This window comes from Cyprinodon tularosa, unplaced genomic scaffold (genome assembly GCF_016077235.1).
Source record: "Cyprinodon tularosa strain WSP-4 unplaced genomic scaffold, ASM1607723v1 ctg107, whole genome shotgun sequence".
NCBI classification, from domain to species: domain Eukaryota; kingdom Metazoa; phylum Chordata; class Actinopteri; order Cyprinodontiformes; family Cyprinodontidae; genus Cyprinodon; species Cyprinodon tularosa.
In genome coordinates, this window is record NW_024037860.1 from 2,101,073 (window position 1) to 2,113,572 (window position 12,500).

General features: G+C 37.1%; 1 long non-coding RNA gene across 8 annotated transcripts in view; it reads left to right on the forward strand.

The window, feature by feature from the left end:
• LOC119786057 overlaps positions 1–12,500 on the forward strand; it is a 106,491-nt gene that overhangs the window by 26,017 nt on the left and 67,974 nt on the right. For 6 of the 8 annotated variants that reach the window (XR_005281142.1, XR_005281139.1, XR_005281140.1 and 3 more), the window contains 2 exons: positions 3,297–3,518; positions 10,485–10,642. This is a non-coding gene — a long non-coding RNA (uncharacterized LOC119786057). The remainder of the gene's footprint in view (positions 1–3,296; positions 3,519–10,484; positions 10,643–12,500) is intronic. The other 2 variants (XR_005281143.1, XR_005281145.1) reach the window with 2 other exon arrangements.

Here is a 12,500-nt window from a genome sequence, read left to right on the forward strand (position 1 = left end):
CTCTCCCTGCCAGGCTGGGATCTGGGGCTTTTATTATTCCTGCTCCTCATCTGAAAGAGAAAACAAAAACTCCTCAGTCTTCCCTGGAATGTAGCATACACTTATCTTTTCATGTTTTTTTTCTCTCTTTCCTTTCTGGTCACTTTCACTAAGCTCAAACACAAAAGGGGAGTGGTGAAAATGGGCTAAATGACATTGTTTTCAGTGATATGGACGCTAGGCTTAAAGACAAAAACTGCTGGCTGACTGTTGTCATGTCAATAAGCCATCAGTCGCGCTGCTAACAATAAGTTAATGATTCCCCAGCAGTAATACATTTATGAATAGAGAAGTGTCTTCTTCAGCCCAGCAGGGGTGCCCATTAAAACAGAGCATGAACAAAATAATTGTGATTTGCAGATAAAATCCACTTTAGAATGGGATTCCGACTGAGGAATTGTTGAAAGAGCTGTAATTTTCCACTAAAATGTGACACACACTCTCAGGAGCTCCACTAATCTACTCGAGTGTGTGTGTTTGAATGTTTGAAGTCTTCTGCTTGGCACTATGCTTAAGTGAAATTATAACAAAGAGATTAAGTCAGGTGTTGGTGCTTTAGAGTTTAGATTTCTCTTTTTTAATAACTTGGATTTATTTGCTTCTAATTTGACTAAATTTCATCTTAAAAAATATACTTGAAAAGTCTGATTAACATTTGAATTTGATCAAATTACTTTTGATGGAAACTAAAAAAACTTAGAAGAGCTTTGGGAATCAAAAGAAAATGATTATGATATTGATAGATGTGATAGATTTTATAACTAAACTTCAAGATGTGTTTATTTAGTTTATATGAAATAAAAAATGTATTTCCCCCTATTTTCAATGAAAGATTTCACATATGTGAGAATTTCCTGCTTTTTTGGCTTCACCAATCTGGAAAAGGTTAGTCTTTAAATATAGACTAGTATTTCTGTAGGGGGAAGATTGATCCCATTCATTCTTGCCCCTGAAAAGTGTTTTACTGTTTCTTGTTGAAGCTGTTCATAATGATAAATGATTAATGAGGTATGTGTTTTTAATTAAAGTAATTTAATTCTTCTTTTCTTTTGTGCTTCTTTTCCACTTTTCTGCACTTCTTTGGTGCACTGAACTAAATTAGCATATTTAATTTGGTGGAACCATGTTCTTTAATTCCAGGTGGAGCAGGAAGGCCATCCAGTGTCTTGTTTAAAAATTTAAAGGACTTGCCGTGGCAACCATAACAAGTCATTTCAAAAGTAACTCATTTACTGGTTACTCCTCAGGTCTTTGCCAAAACCCATCCCCCCAAAGCATTACTTTGCACTCTACAGACCTCTTCAAAATGTATGGGAATTATATGCTTTGTACTAAACTTTTAGTTCAGTACAAAGTTATGTTATGAAGATGTTCACCTGGTGTGTTTGTGTTTTCCAAAAACTCCTTAATTGCACGTATCTCTATGAGTTCATTCCTCTACCTACTGGTCTAAGTTACGCATTTGCCATGTTTTTAAACAGCTTTTTCAGAAAACCATTCATGGTTATTCAAAATTTCAAAATTCAAGCATGCTTTGATATTTATAAATTGACTGGTGACAGAATGCATTAACACATGACTGACTCGCCATAACACCAAAAACCCACTATTGATCTGATCATGCACCATATTGAATCCAAGTCATGCTTTCAACAAGCCTTTTTAGTGTTACTGAGAAAAGAATGCCAAAAATAGTTCATTTTTAATAAAAGAAAGGGATCTAAGAATCAGGTTTAAATGTTTTTTTTTACTTTTGTTTTCCAGTTTAAAAATTTCTGCTGCTAATTTAAATTATGATAGAATGAGAGAGAAAGTCTCAAAGCAGAAAAGAGGAAGGTTTAATGGAATACGCCGGAAGCATTCAGTTTTAGACTTTTGAGCCCACAGTATATGAAGAAACATGCAGGATTTAGCAATACCAGCAGCCTTTTGAGCATCAAAGTGTTAAGCTAACATTCTCAACAGTTTTGGGAATGTTTGCGAATTGCTAATATCAGATGCTTTAAACAGTCATAAACTTTGAACTCCATTATCATCTTGTCATTGTTTAGAAATAAAACCGTCCATTTCTTCTGAGGTTTCTTTCTCATCTGTGGAGTTGGATGTGTCTGCTCGTTAATTAAAAGAATAAGAAATGTATGCAGCAGTATTGCTAGAAAAAATACATTGAAAACGTTTGCTATAACATCTCATATCTTTAATTGTTGGTTAATTATGAAATGATTAGTAAATGTACTCGAAAGTTTTTGCCCTCTGCTTGGCGTTCTGATCACATCATTTTGGAATGACGCCATAGCAATGAACCAGACTACACAGAACTCCTGATCAGGGTATAGCTTTCAAATAAAGTCTTTCAGATTCAAAATATAAACCGGCAACTTCTCTACAGGATCTTCAACAAATGCCACAACGCTAAGTGGTGCTTTATTTGCCTGGTAGTTGTGCTCTACCTGGAGTCTTGCTTGGGAAACTGATTCAAACAGTATAGTGGAATAACCCTCCCTGGTTTGTAATTTATAATCCCAAATGTAAGGTGTAAGTAGTTAAGGTGTTCTTCCTGCTCACTTCTGAAGGCATTTTTCTAATTTGACTGTCGAATTTCTAACTCACACTTATCACGTATGCTCCTGTACCTTCATCCAGCTTCTAGAAATCCAGGTCTCATTTTGCTAATATTCCTTGCTAAATTTGTTGAACTGTCTTTGCCATTTTTCTTTGTATCTTCATCCCTGTCCTTATGTTATTATAAGCAGTGGTTTTGTCCATCCATCCATCCATCCATCCATCCATCCATCCATCCATCCATCCATCCATCCATCCATCCATCCATCCATCCATCCATCCATCCATCCAGCCATCCAGCCATCCATCCATCCATCCATCCATCCATCCATCCATCCATCCATCCATCCATCCATCCATCCAGCCATCCAGCCATCCATCCATCCATCCGGGTCACTGTGGGGCTGGTGTGGCTCTCCAGTAGGGTTGCCAACTCCCTGAAACAAAAAAAAAGGACCTCATTTGCATGCCAGCTGAACCGATTGCCTTTATCCCTCCTGGTGTTTTTTTTTTTTTTTTTAGCCCCCCTTTGTGTGTGAAATTATTTTTTTAACTACTGCACTCAAATCTGCATTGAATTAGATACATATTTGCAGTGTGCTTTATATTCATTATTGCGGACTTCTTCCTTCCAGGTATTTTTTTTTTCCCATTCCTCCATATATTTCTGCGTCTTTTTTTTTTTTTTTTTTCAGAGGATGAGCATCGATATGCGAAGGTGCACCGCCCAAAAAAGCAGCATCAGCCTCTAAACTACAGTACTGCGTTCATCCCCGATAGTGTGCTGTCGTCTCCTGCTATCTTCTCCGTGAGCAACACTTGGCTCAACCAATGGGATGAGGGTATTCTGGATTGTTCCATATATGTTGTCAGCTCATTGGACACAACGCAGGAAAGGGCTGTGGAATAAGTTTACTGTAAGTTTTGTATCTAACGAGCCCTTGTTCTTTATTTTCCATTAGCATTTTACTAACTGTTTTTTTGCTCTCACAGTAATATAGGACAAAGTGCATTCCTTTTCCACTAAATATGGGACAAGTACTTCTATTTCTAAATACGGAACAATTCTGTTTTTCAATGGACAGTTGGCAACCCATACTCTCCAGCAGTCTATGGGCGATAGAGGGGGTACAACCTTGACAGGTCACCAGTCTGTTGCAGGGTAATTAGTTGTTCCATCCTCAAAAGTTTATCAAACTTTTTAAAGGGCACCTCTGATCAGCAATGTGCTCAACAGATGAACTACAATGGATCAGCGAGTTGAATGCTTATAACTTTACTAACTGCAAATCAAAGATGTCCCTTATCTCAAACCTTTGCTGCTCAGAAGTATTTAACTGAGACTTGGGAGCAAAGGAGAGGCTGATCTCCTTGCTTTGCTTAAGTAATAAAACGTCTAGACACCAACTAACACAAATTTCCCTGAAGAATTAGTGTCATCAGTGTGAGAGCCATGCCCTGTGCTCTGGGCTGTAGTTTGAAATACTGTCTTTCAAATCAATGCTCACCTCTCTTCTCTCCTTTTAATTGAACTTTGTGCCCTACTGTTAAGACGTTTTGTCCAAGACAACAATCAAGCTCTTAGCAGTAATGAGTTTAAATCAAACTTTTTCAAAATACCGTGGATGTGAAGAGAGAAAACATCTTCAGGTTTTATCTCTGCAGTCTCTGCAACTACTTAACTTTTTGTAAAGGAAGTATAATTCATAAAGGTTTTGAATAACGACTTTTGCATTGAAGAAATTTTGATTCCTTACAAGCAGAAAATACTTAAACACTGAACAGCATCAACATGCAGCAGCAGCAGAGGCTTTGTGAGGTGATTTAGATAATGGCAGATTTTATTTATCTTACTTTCAACAATTGGCACTTTGGAGAAAAGTCAGCCCAAAATGTCTCCATCCATCATGCTAACTGTGTTTCCACTGCAATGTTATTGACACCGTAAATTAAAGTAGCCTCAGATCGGGTACTTGACGAGTTCAAGGCGTCAACAGCAAACTTCTGTCACAGTGGGTAAGTTTTCTCTAGGTCTTCTCCTATTTTTACATCCACATTTCTAAAGTATTTGTAAATCTTCACTTTGTTTGTACCTCACAGATTTTATTTTACGCATACCTGAAAGTAGAAAAGTGGATTACATACATAGAGTAAATGTGCAACGGTCTTATTTCATTTATAGACATTTATAGTCTTTCATGTTTATAGTCCCCATATATTTGTTTATATTGGGGAGCAAAACTAAAAAATATAAGTTTTGCTACTAATTGAAATCATCTACAGTCAGTGTAACAAGATTTTTCTTTATAATTTATCCTTTTTTTCTCTCGTCAAATTAAAGCCTTCTTAAGAAGGGCAGTTAGATATAAAGATTGATTACTTTTACTGTTATACCTCTTATCTTTGTGGCTCTTGTAAAAAAAACAAAAAAACAGACAGTATTTCTCACTGAATGGTGGATTCTGCCAACATAAACTCTTTTTAATTTAAAGGATATATTTTTTATTAAGACCCACTCATCAACAGGCAGGCTCTAAAGAATTGGGAGAGAATGAGCGCTTAAGAATAGATGTGACTTTATGACACAGACCAATGCAAACAACCACAGCTGCACAGTTCCAGAGGCGTTCGTATTCCGGTGTCCTTCTAATCCAACCTATACATAGATTAGCATTACCTGAAGCATAAACTCTAGCTGAATAAGACTGCCAATTTGAAATATGAATGCATGTGGAGAGGAGAAGCATAAGAAAGAGAGAGGAGAGCATACCAATGAAATTCTCCCCACAAAGCTTACCCATACTGTTCAGGTGAATGCAGCAAATTGTAGGTTTGGAGTTGCACTTTATCCTGCATAATTTTAAAGCATTTCTCTAGGCTGACCTGCCAAATGTGAATGATGAAATGTCTGATAAAGTTGGGTTTGTTTTTGTATAATTAATCCACAATGTTGATCCAGGACAGGGTTCTTCAACTCTGCTCCTGATAGTCCAGTGTCCTGCACCTTTGAGTTATGTGCTGCTTCCACACCTGAATCAAATTGCTGAATTACCTCCTCAGCACTCATTCGGTTCTTCAGTGTCTAGCTAATGACCTGATCATTTGACGTGGAATAAAGAACCTTGATCGGGACAGATAAAATACCGAGAGACTTAGAACAGGTCAACCTTTTGGTGCTAATAATGCAGTGGGCTTTCCACTGGAGTCTCCTATCACTTCTGCAGGCAAAGGATTTTTATATTTTTTTTAAGTCTAGACTAACTTGTACAGGTAACATCTAAAATAGCTATCCCTGTTTAACTTCTTAACAGAAGAGAGATTTGTTTGAAAACACAATTTGGAATAATAATTTCACTAGCTTTTTACATGGATTTGGGGGTATTGGGAGGAATTATATTTAAAAGAAGCATGTAATCTGCAACATACGTACAGATTGTTCAATCTTGGTAAAGGATTACCCTGTATTATTATATATAATATTACTTCTTATTACCATTGTCGTCCATTTAACACAATTAGTCGTCCCACCTTGTGGTGAGAAGCTTGTTGGTCTTTTAGTTCTGCTGCTACGCCTCCATCTGTTTCCTGGGACTTTGTATTTTTTTCATTCTGATAATAAGTCCTCTTTTTTTTGTTTAACTTGATGATTTTGTCTGTATGAAAGAACTGGTGTCACAACATGAAATCTATTCCCAAAAATCTTTGACAGGCATTCTAACTAAAACTGTAATAGATCACAGCAAGATGAGAGCAGACATGAGAAGTCGAATACTGGTGATTTATTTTTTTTTTACAGTATCATAAAATTTCATTAATATTTTCATCTAAAGCACATAATGTTTAAGTTAGATTTTAAATGTTTTCTGTTACAGGAACAACTTTGAAAGAGTTTGGGGGGCTACTACCAGAAAAACACTACTTTTATGTCTGGGGCTAGAATCCTCCACATGGCATGGCTAATCACCCCGGTTGCCATGGCTATGTGAGGGTTCGAGAGCATATTAATCATGAGGATTTAGATTTCCCTTGCTCATTTAAAAAAGACACGGAACCTCTCCTTTATGAAGCTGATAAATCAGCCTCTGTGCACCGATCATGGGAAAAGAGTTCAGGAGTTCCCCTGTATTTTAGTATTTTAAAGGGTATGAGTCTGTTTTTTATTATTGTATTTTTAGAGTAAATGTTATTTTTTTAATCAATCATACTCAAAAATGCATTCTTTGACAAAATTTGTTGCTTTGGGCCAAATTTTATCACCTGCTTATAAGGGTTCCAACATACAGCAGGCTTTATCCTCATAGAAGATGAGATTATTCTTAAAACTATGATTGTTGAAAGGCGCCCTCTCTACCACGTCTTATTATGCAACCTGGATTTTACAAAGCATGTGCGACCCAGACTTGTGAGTTTGTGCCTACCATGATAGACAGGGCAGCTGATAAAAATGAGATCATGCATAAATAAGTTTCGCTCTTGCCGATGTGCCCCCTTTTCGGCTGCAATTTTTTGCCTCTTTGTCTTTGGTCAGAGACAGCAGATTGATGACATGGTGACAGAGTGACGTTGCATTCTGGGAAGCCAGGACCACAGCTATAAATCCATGGCGATTCAGCTTTACAATGGCCTACTGTCTAGCCATCAGAGGGCTGGGAGGCTGTTACTGCAGCTCCCTGCTGAGCTGCTAGGGTACAGCCATTATACGTTGTTCAGTTGAGGAACGGTAAAATGAAGGCGTCGGGACCAAACAGCCAAGACGCTAATGAATTATGAAAAACTAATAGAATTAAAAGGAGAAAAGGAACGAGTGCTTTCTTCAGTGGGGAGGGATTTCCCACACTCTTTACTCGCTGCCATTCTTTTCACGTAGATCTGTCAAATCTGCCGTATTAAAAAGCAAATAAAGCAGTCGGACAAATAAACTCTGTGAGTTCCTGACTGACCTCAGACAGCCAGCTGTGTTGTGAGTACAACTCAGCTTGGCTCCCTGGAATCACCGTCTATTATGGGATATGTTTGTATATGAGTGCTTAGTTTTCTGTCTCTGTAAATGACTCTGCTGTGTTTGGATCAAACCAAAGTGCTTCATGATAAAAGGTTCCCACTTTTGTAGTTTAATTTTCAAGAAACATGTCTTTGTAGGCAGTATAGCTATTATTTTTTTCCTCAGAGAAAGCTGACCTTAAGGCCTAGGCAGGTCTGATCTTATTTGCACACTAAGTATGGGCTGATATGAGATTCTCACGGTACGATAACCTTTGCGTAAACACACAGATGTTTCACTGTATTTAAAAAAATATTCTAAATAGAAATATAAAATAAGTGAAATGAAACTGGAATACAAATTAGATGTCTAAAAGGGATATACAATGATTATAAAAGTGAAAAAAACTTGGAAATATTAATTATTATAGTCTTATTTCGAGAAAAATAAGCATTTAGCTAATGTAGAAGTGTTTTAACTACATGTGCTTGTGTAGAACATGTTAAATTTTTTTATTGTTTTGCTTTTGTTTTTTTCAGACAATGTTAATAAATGACCAATTCCATTGTTTTGCTTTCCCATAATTCATTTGTCACAACTAAATATTTCCAAATAGTGTCTAAGATGCTCTGATTTTCTTAAAAGAGAAAAAAACAACAACTAATGATTGGTTTAAAGATCAGAAAGGATTATTTTTGAAAGAGGAAAACATGATACTTCCTCTCTTTTCTTTCTTCGAGGATTTTTAGAAACGATCTGCACATATGAGTGGACCACATGTTTTACATGTAAAACTGTATTTGTCATTGCCTCAGATATATAGCTGAGCAGCTTGAAGCCTAAAATGTTTCCTATTTTTTATGTTTATTTGTAAGATTCATTCAGCACTGATCAGATTTTTGTGAAGCAGCAAATCTTAAACTGCAAGTGAGGATAAAACTTGACATTAAAGCTTTTTAATTGGCCAAGATCCTTTTACGATTTTTAAACACAGATTTAAGTGTTAAAGCTACAAAAAAAAGTGGAATAAAAGGTTTTTATCCTAAACGGAAAATAGATTTAGCAAATTTAATACCGCGCTGTTAACCCCAATTGCTGTTTTGGCGCCTTAGCCTGTGCCTCAAGCGCTTTTATCCAAAAGTTGCCGAATTTTACGGCTTCCTTACATCAGTTTATTAATAGTTTTATTTTTTTATTGTAATCTCAGTTTTTAAGCCATTTTAAAATCTAAAGTTCCACAGGTTGATGATATGGCAACAATGTTTTCACTTTGATTATTAAACCATACAATTTGGAGGCAGTGAGACGGTCCCAGAAGCAAAATTCTCACACAAAAACTGAACTTCTGTGTATAAATTCCTTTCAGTGGGATTCATTTCTTCCGTACATCATTGCATCGTTGCATTTCTAATTTTTTCATGGCATAATAACAGAAAAAGCATATACCTATTTATTTTATTGATTTATAAATCTTCATAGCTTAAAAATGTTTTTCTTTTCCTCTAAGCTACTTCTGCAGACAATTATCTGTAGATGATAGTTTTCTTTGTGTAACTCACAAAGAATGACGTTTATAATTTCACCGTTACAAGAAGATTAAAAAGTTAATGAAGTAGATCCAATAACAACTGTTGACAGAGAGCTGAATTATCCAAGGGACACATTAGCTCATGACTAACATGCCTAGACATGTTTTATATGAATACAATCAGTTATTTCAGTCTTTGTTTTAAGACACTAAATTTTAAGGATAGAAAGTTTCCTACAGAGAACAATATTATAAGCAAAGCCCAAACCGTTTCTGAATTACACTCCAAACATATCCCGAGGTGGTAGCGGTATTAGTTCCTTTCAAGTTTTCCAAACTATTGAACACCACAAGTTTTCCAGATTCAGGAAAATGTCAGAAAGATTTTCTCCAAATGCAAACAAATCCCCCAAACGTTTCATTATTGCACAATAACTGCAGAAGTTAAAGGAGTGACATCCGTGTGAGCTGCCCGGTGTGGTCTGTCCGAAGCCATTCCTAAGCTAACTTAACAAAAATACTGTAAAAGTTTTAAATTCCACCCCGGCTAAATTTAACCGCCATGTTTCCCCTCATGAATAGAATGGGCACAATCATCATCAAGTGGAAAATATTTTACTCTTATTTGATTACCACAGAGAGGCTCTTGGTAAATTTGGCTCAGTAATGGGAGCCATACCTCTTTCCTTCATTGAAGTGACGTTGGACTAAAGCAGCAGCTCCACTGTACCAACCAACACCCCCGCTTCACTCCCTCCTTGCTACTCCCCCTCACCCACCTACCCCCTGTGTGATCTCAAGCCTGCAGCACTTGTCATCTCCCCAGTGGCAGCTTAGATCCTCCAATTTTAGGTTAATTAATCAAAAATGATTTCTTTTCTCATTAGCCATGCAGTTGGTTTGCAATCTGCGAAATCAATGTTTTACAGATGTTTCCCTGGGTTTTGTTTTTCAAGCCGGTGCTGATTTTTATTGGGTATAGATTTAAGAGGTTGCTGAGGGATTGAAAGTTAACTCAGCCACACAAAATCACACACATATGCAGCCTGAGCCACAACGAGTGCATATTATTAATAGTCACATGCTCACAGCAACAAAAGCTTCAATAAAGTACACAAAATCCTGCATATTGGCTCTGCTACTTTGAATCTGTTTTCCTTTGAATATGAATGTTCCTCGTCACTGATCACGGTGCGCTCTTACTGTGCTTCGGTTCTCCTGGAACCCGTCGATTGTTGCCAAACCCAGAGGGTTGCGCCACACACACGCCTGCTTACACTCTCTCTGGGTAGCGCTCTTTAATCACGTAACGGCTTCTTGTTCAAGTTCCTGCTGGTTGTAAACAAATGTAATGTTGCATTTCCTGTCGTCTAGACATAACAACAAACCTGGCACGAGCAAATACTGGAGCAACTGTGGTTGTTAAGGAGTGGCTGGCACGAGTTGCCAAGCCGGGGCATGTGAGGTGGAGATGAAGAGGCCTCAAGACGGATGCGGCGGCGGTGTCATCATCATCTGGATCAGTGAGTAAAGTAAGACATGTAATACTAAGGTATCCTGTGCTGCATTTGAAAATGTATACTTAATACAGGCTAGTTATTTATTTATGTTTTTTGTCATTTTGGGGGGTTTGGACATAAATTCACTCCTAGGTGAATGAGGGAGGTGAAAACTTCCACAAGACTTAAAGTACCTGAAACAAACATTAGCATCAGTCTAAGCCATTTTATCTTGTGGCCTAATAAAGTTTGTTTCAAGAACTTTAATTGTTGCTGAAGTTTTCACCTCAGCGGTTCTCTGACTCTTCTCATGCACCTTGAAAGTTAGTGAAGTTGTGCCAGAAAGTTTTGGATCTTGAAATACATTCACACCCACATTTTTACAGGTGTGAGGAGTACAAACTGTGCTTTGCACAAGTTTTCAAACCTTTTTGAACTTTTCTTAATTTTTCCACAAATATGCATTTAGCCTCACTTTATTTGATACATTTAAAAATGTAATCACTTGCCTTTAAAACTATTCACATTAAAGCTTTTATGTGATTTTTATCTCGGTATAAATCTAGCTGTTCTCTGAAGGCTGCAGAGGTTTGTTAGAGAACACCTGTTAATAAGTAGCACCATGAAGACCAAGGAACACAGCTGAGAGTTGTGGAAAATTTGTGGTTAAGGTCGTAGAAAAATATCCTATGCTAAACATTAGCTCGCCACTTATTCTTACATCTTATTATTCTGGTTCAAAAAACCAACCTAGACTGATGACATAAACCACAACTAATAGACGAGGTTAGGAGAAGATAAAAAAAAAAGCAGGAAAGAGTGTCAAGGTAACTATTAGCATTAACAGAGAGGAAACTAATACACGCAGAGCAGTGATACTTAAGCAGCATGGTTGTAAACCAGGAAACAGAATGAACATAATGAACAGAATGTGTTGGTCGATGAAAACTTTCTGCAAATGCTTTGTTTGTTTTAGAAAATAACACAGCGCATTCCCCTGGAGACTCCACACATATGTAAAACATGGTGGCAGCACCATCATACTGTGTGAGTGATTTATTCTTCGTAGAAAGGACAGGCTTCATTATAACAACCCAAAACATATAACCAGAGCTACAAAAGAGTGGTGAGATCAAAGCAAAATCTTATGTTAGAATAGCCCCGTAAAGTACAGGACTAAGCTCAGCCGGATAATCCGAGATCATTGTTTTGTTTTATTATTTTTTTTTATGGTAAATTTACATTTACAAACTGTCTCCATCCATTAATAGTAAACTTGAGCTGTTTTCAAAGAAACAATAACTAGAATCTAGCTTTCTAAATGTTCTAATATGGCTGAAACGTAATTTGGAGCATCTATAGCTTAATAAAACAAAACACTACTGTGGAGATGTTATTATTTTTAAAAACCAGTGAAACGTGGGGATATTTATATTTTTAACATTATAGAAATGTAAATGATTTACGGACTATAGATTTTTTTGGGTTGACTTTTCAATAAATGTTTCCAAACGATAACATTTTTTTTTTCTGGACCCACCAACATGCCCATCGTGCCATCTGGGACACAGTTGTTTGGTTTTTCGTGGCATATGGCTGTATGTGTGTACTTGTGTATGTGTGTTTGTGCGATGCATTCCTACTTGCATACTCTGCTCCCCGCCCACAGTTCCACTCAACTACACAGGAAAAAGAAGATGAAGCAGAGGAGCAAAGGAGCCTAAACAGAAATTATTATTGATTTAATCACATAATCAGCTCCAAACACTTCAGGCCAAGATAGCAAATCCATAAAAGCCTCCCCACATAACCACCCTTACAAATTTACCATCAAAGCCCTCCACGCACAAACTGCAAACACAGGAACCAGGGGTCACCTTCAGTCGTCGGC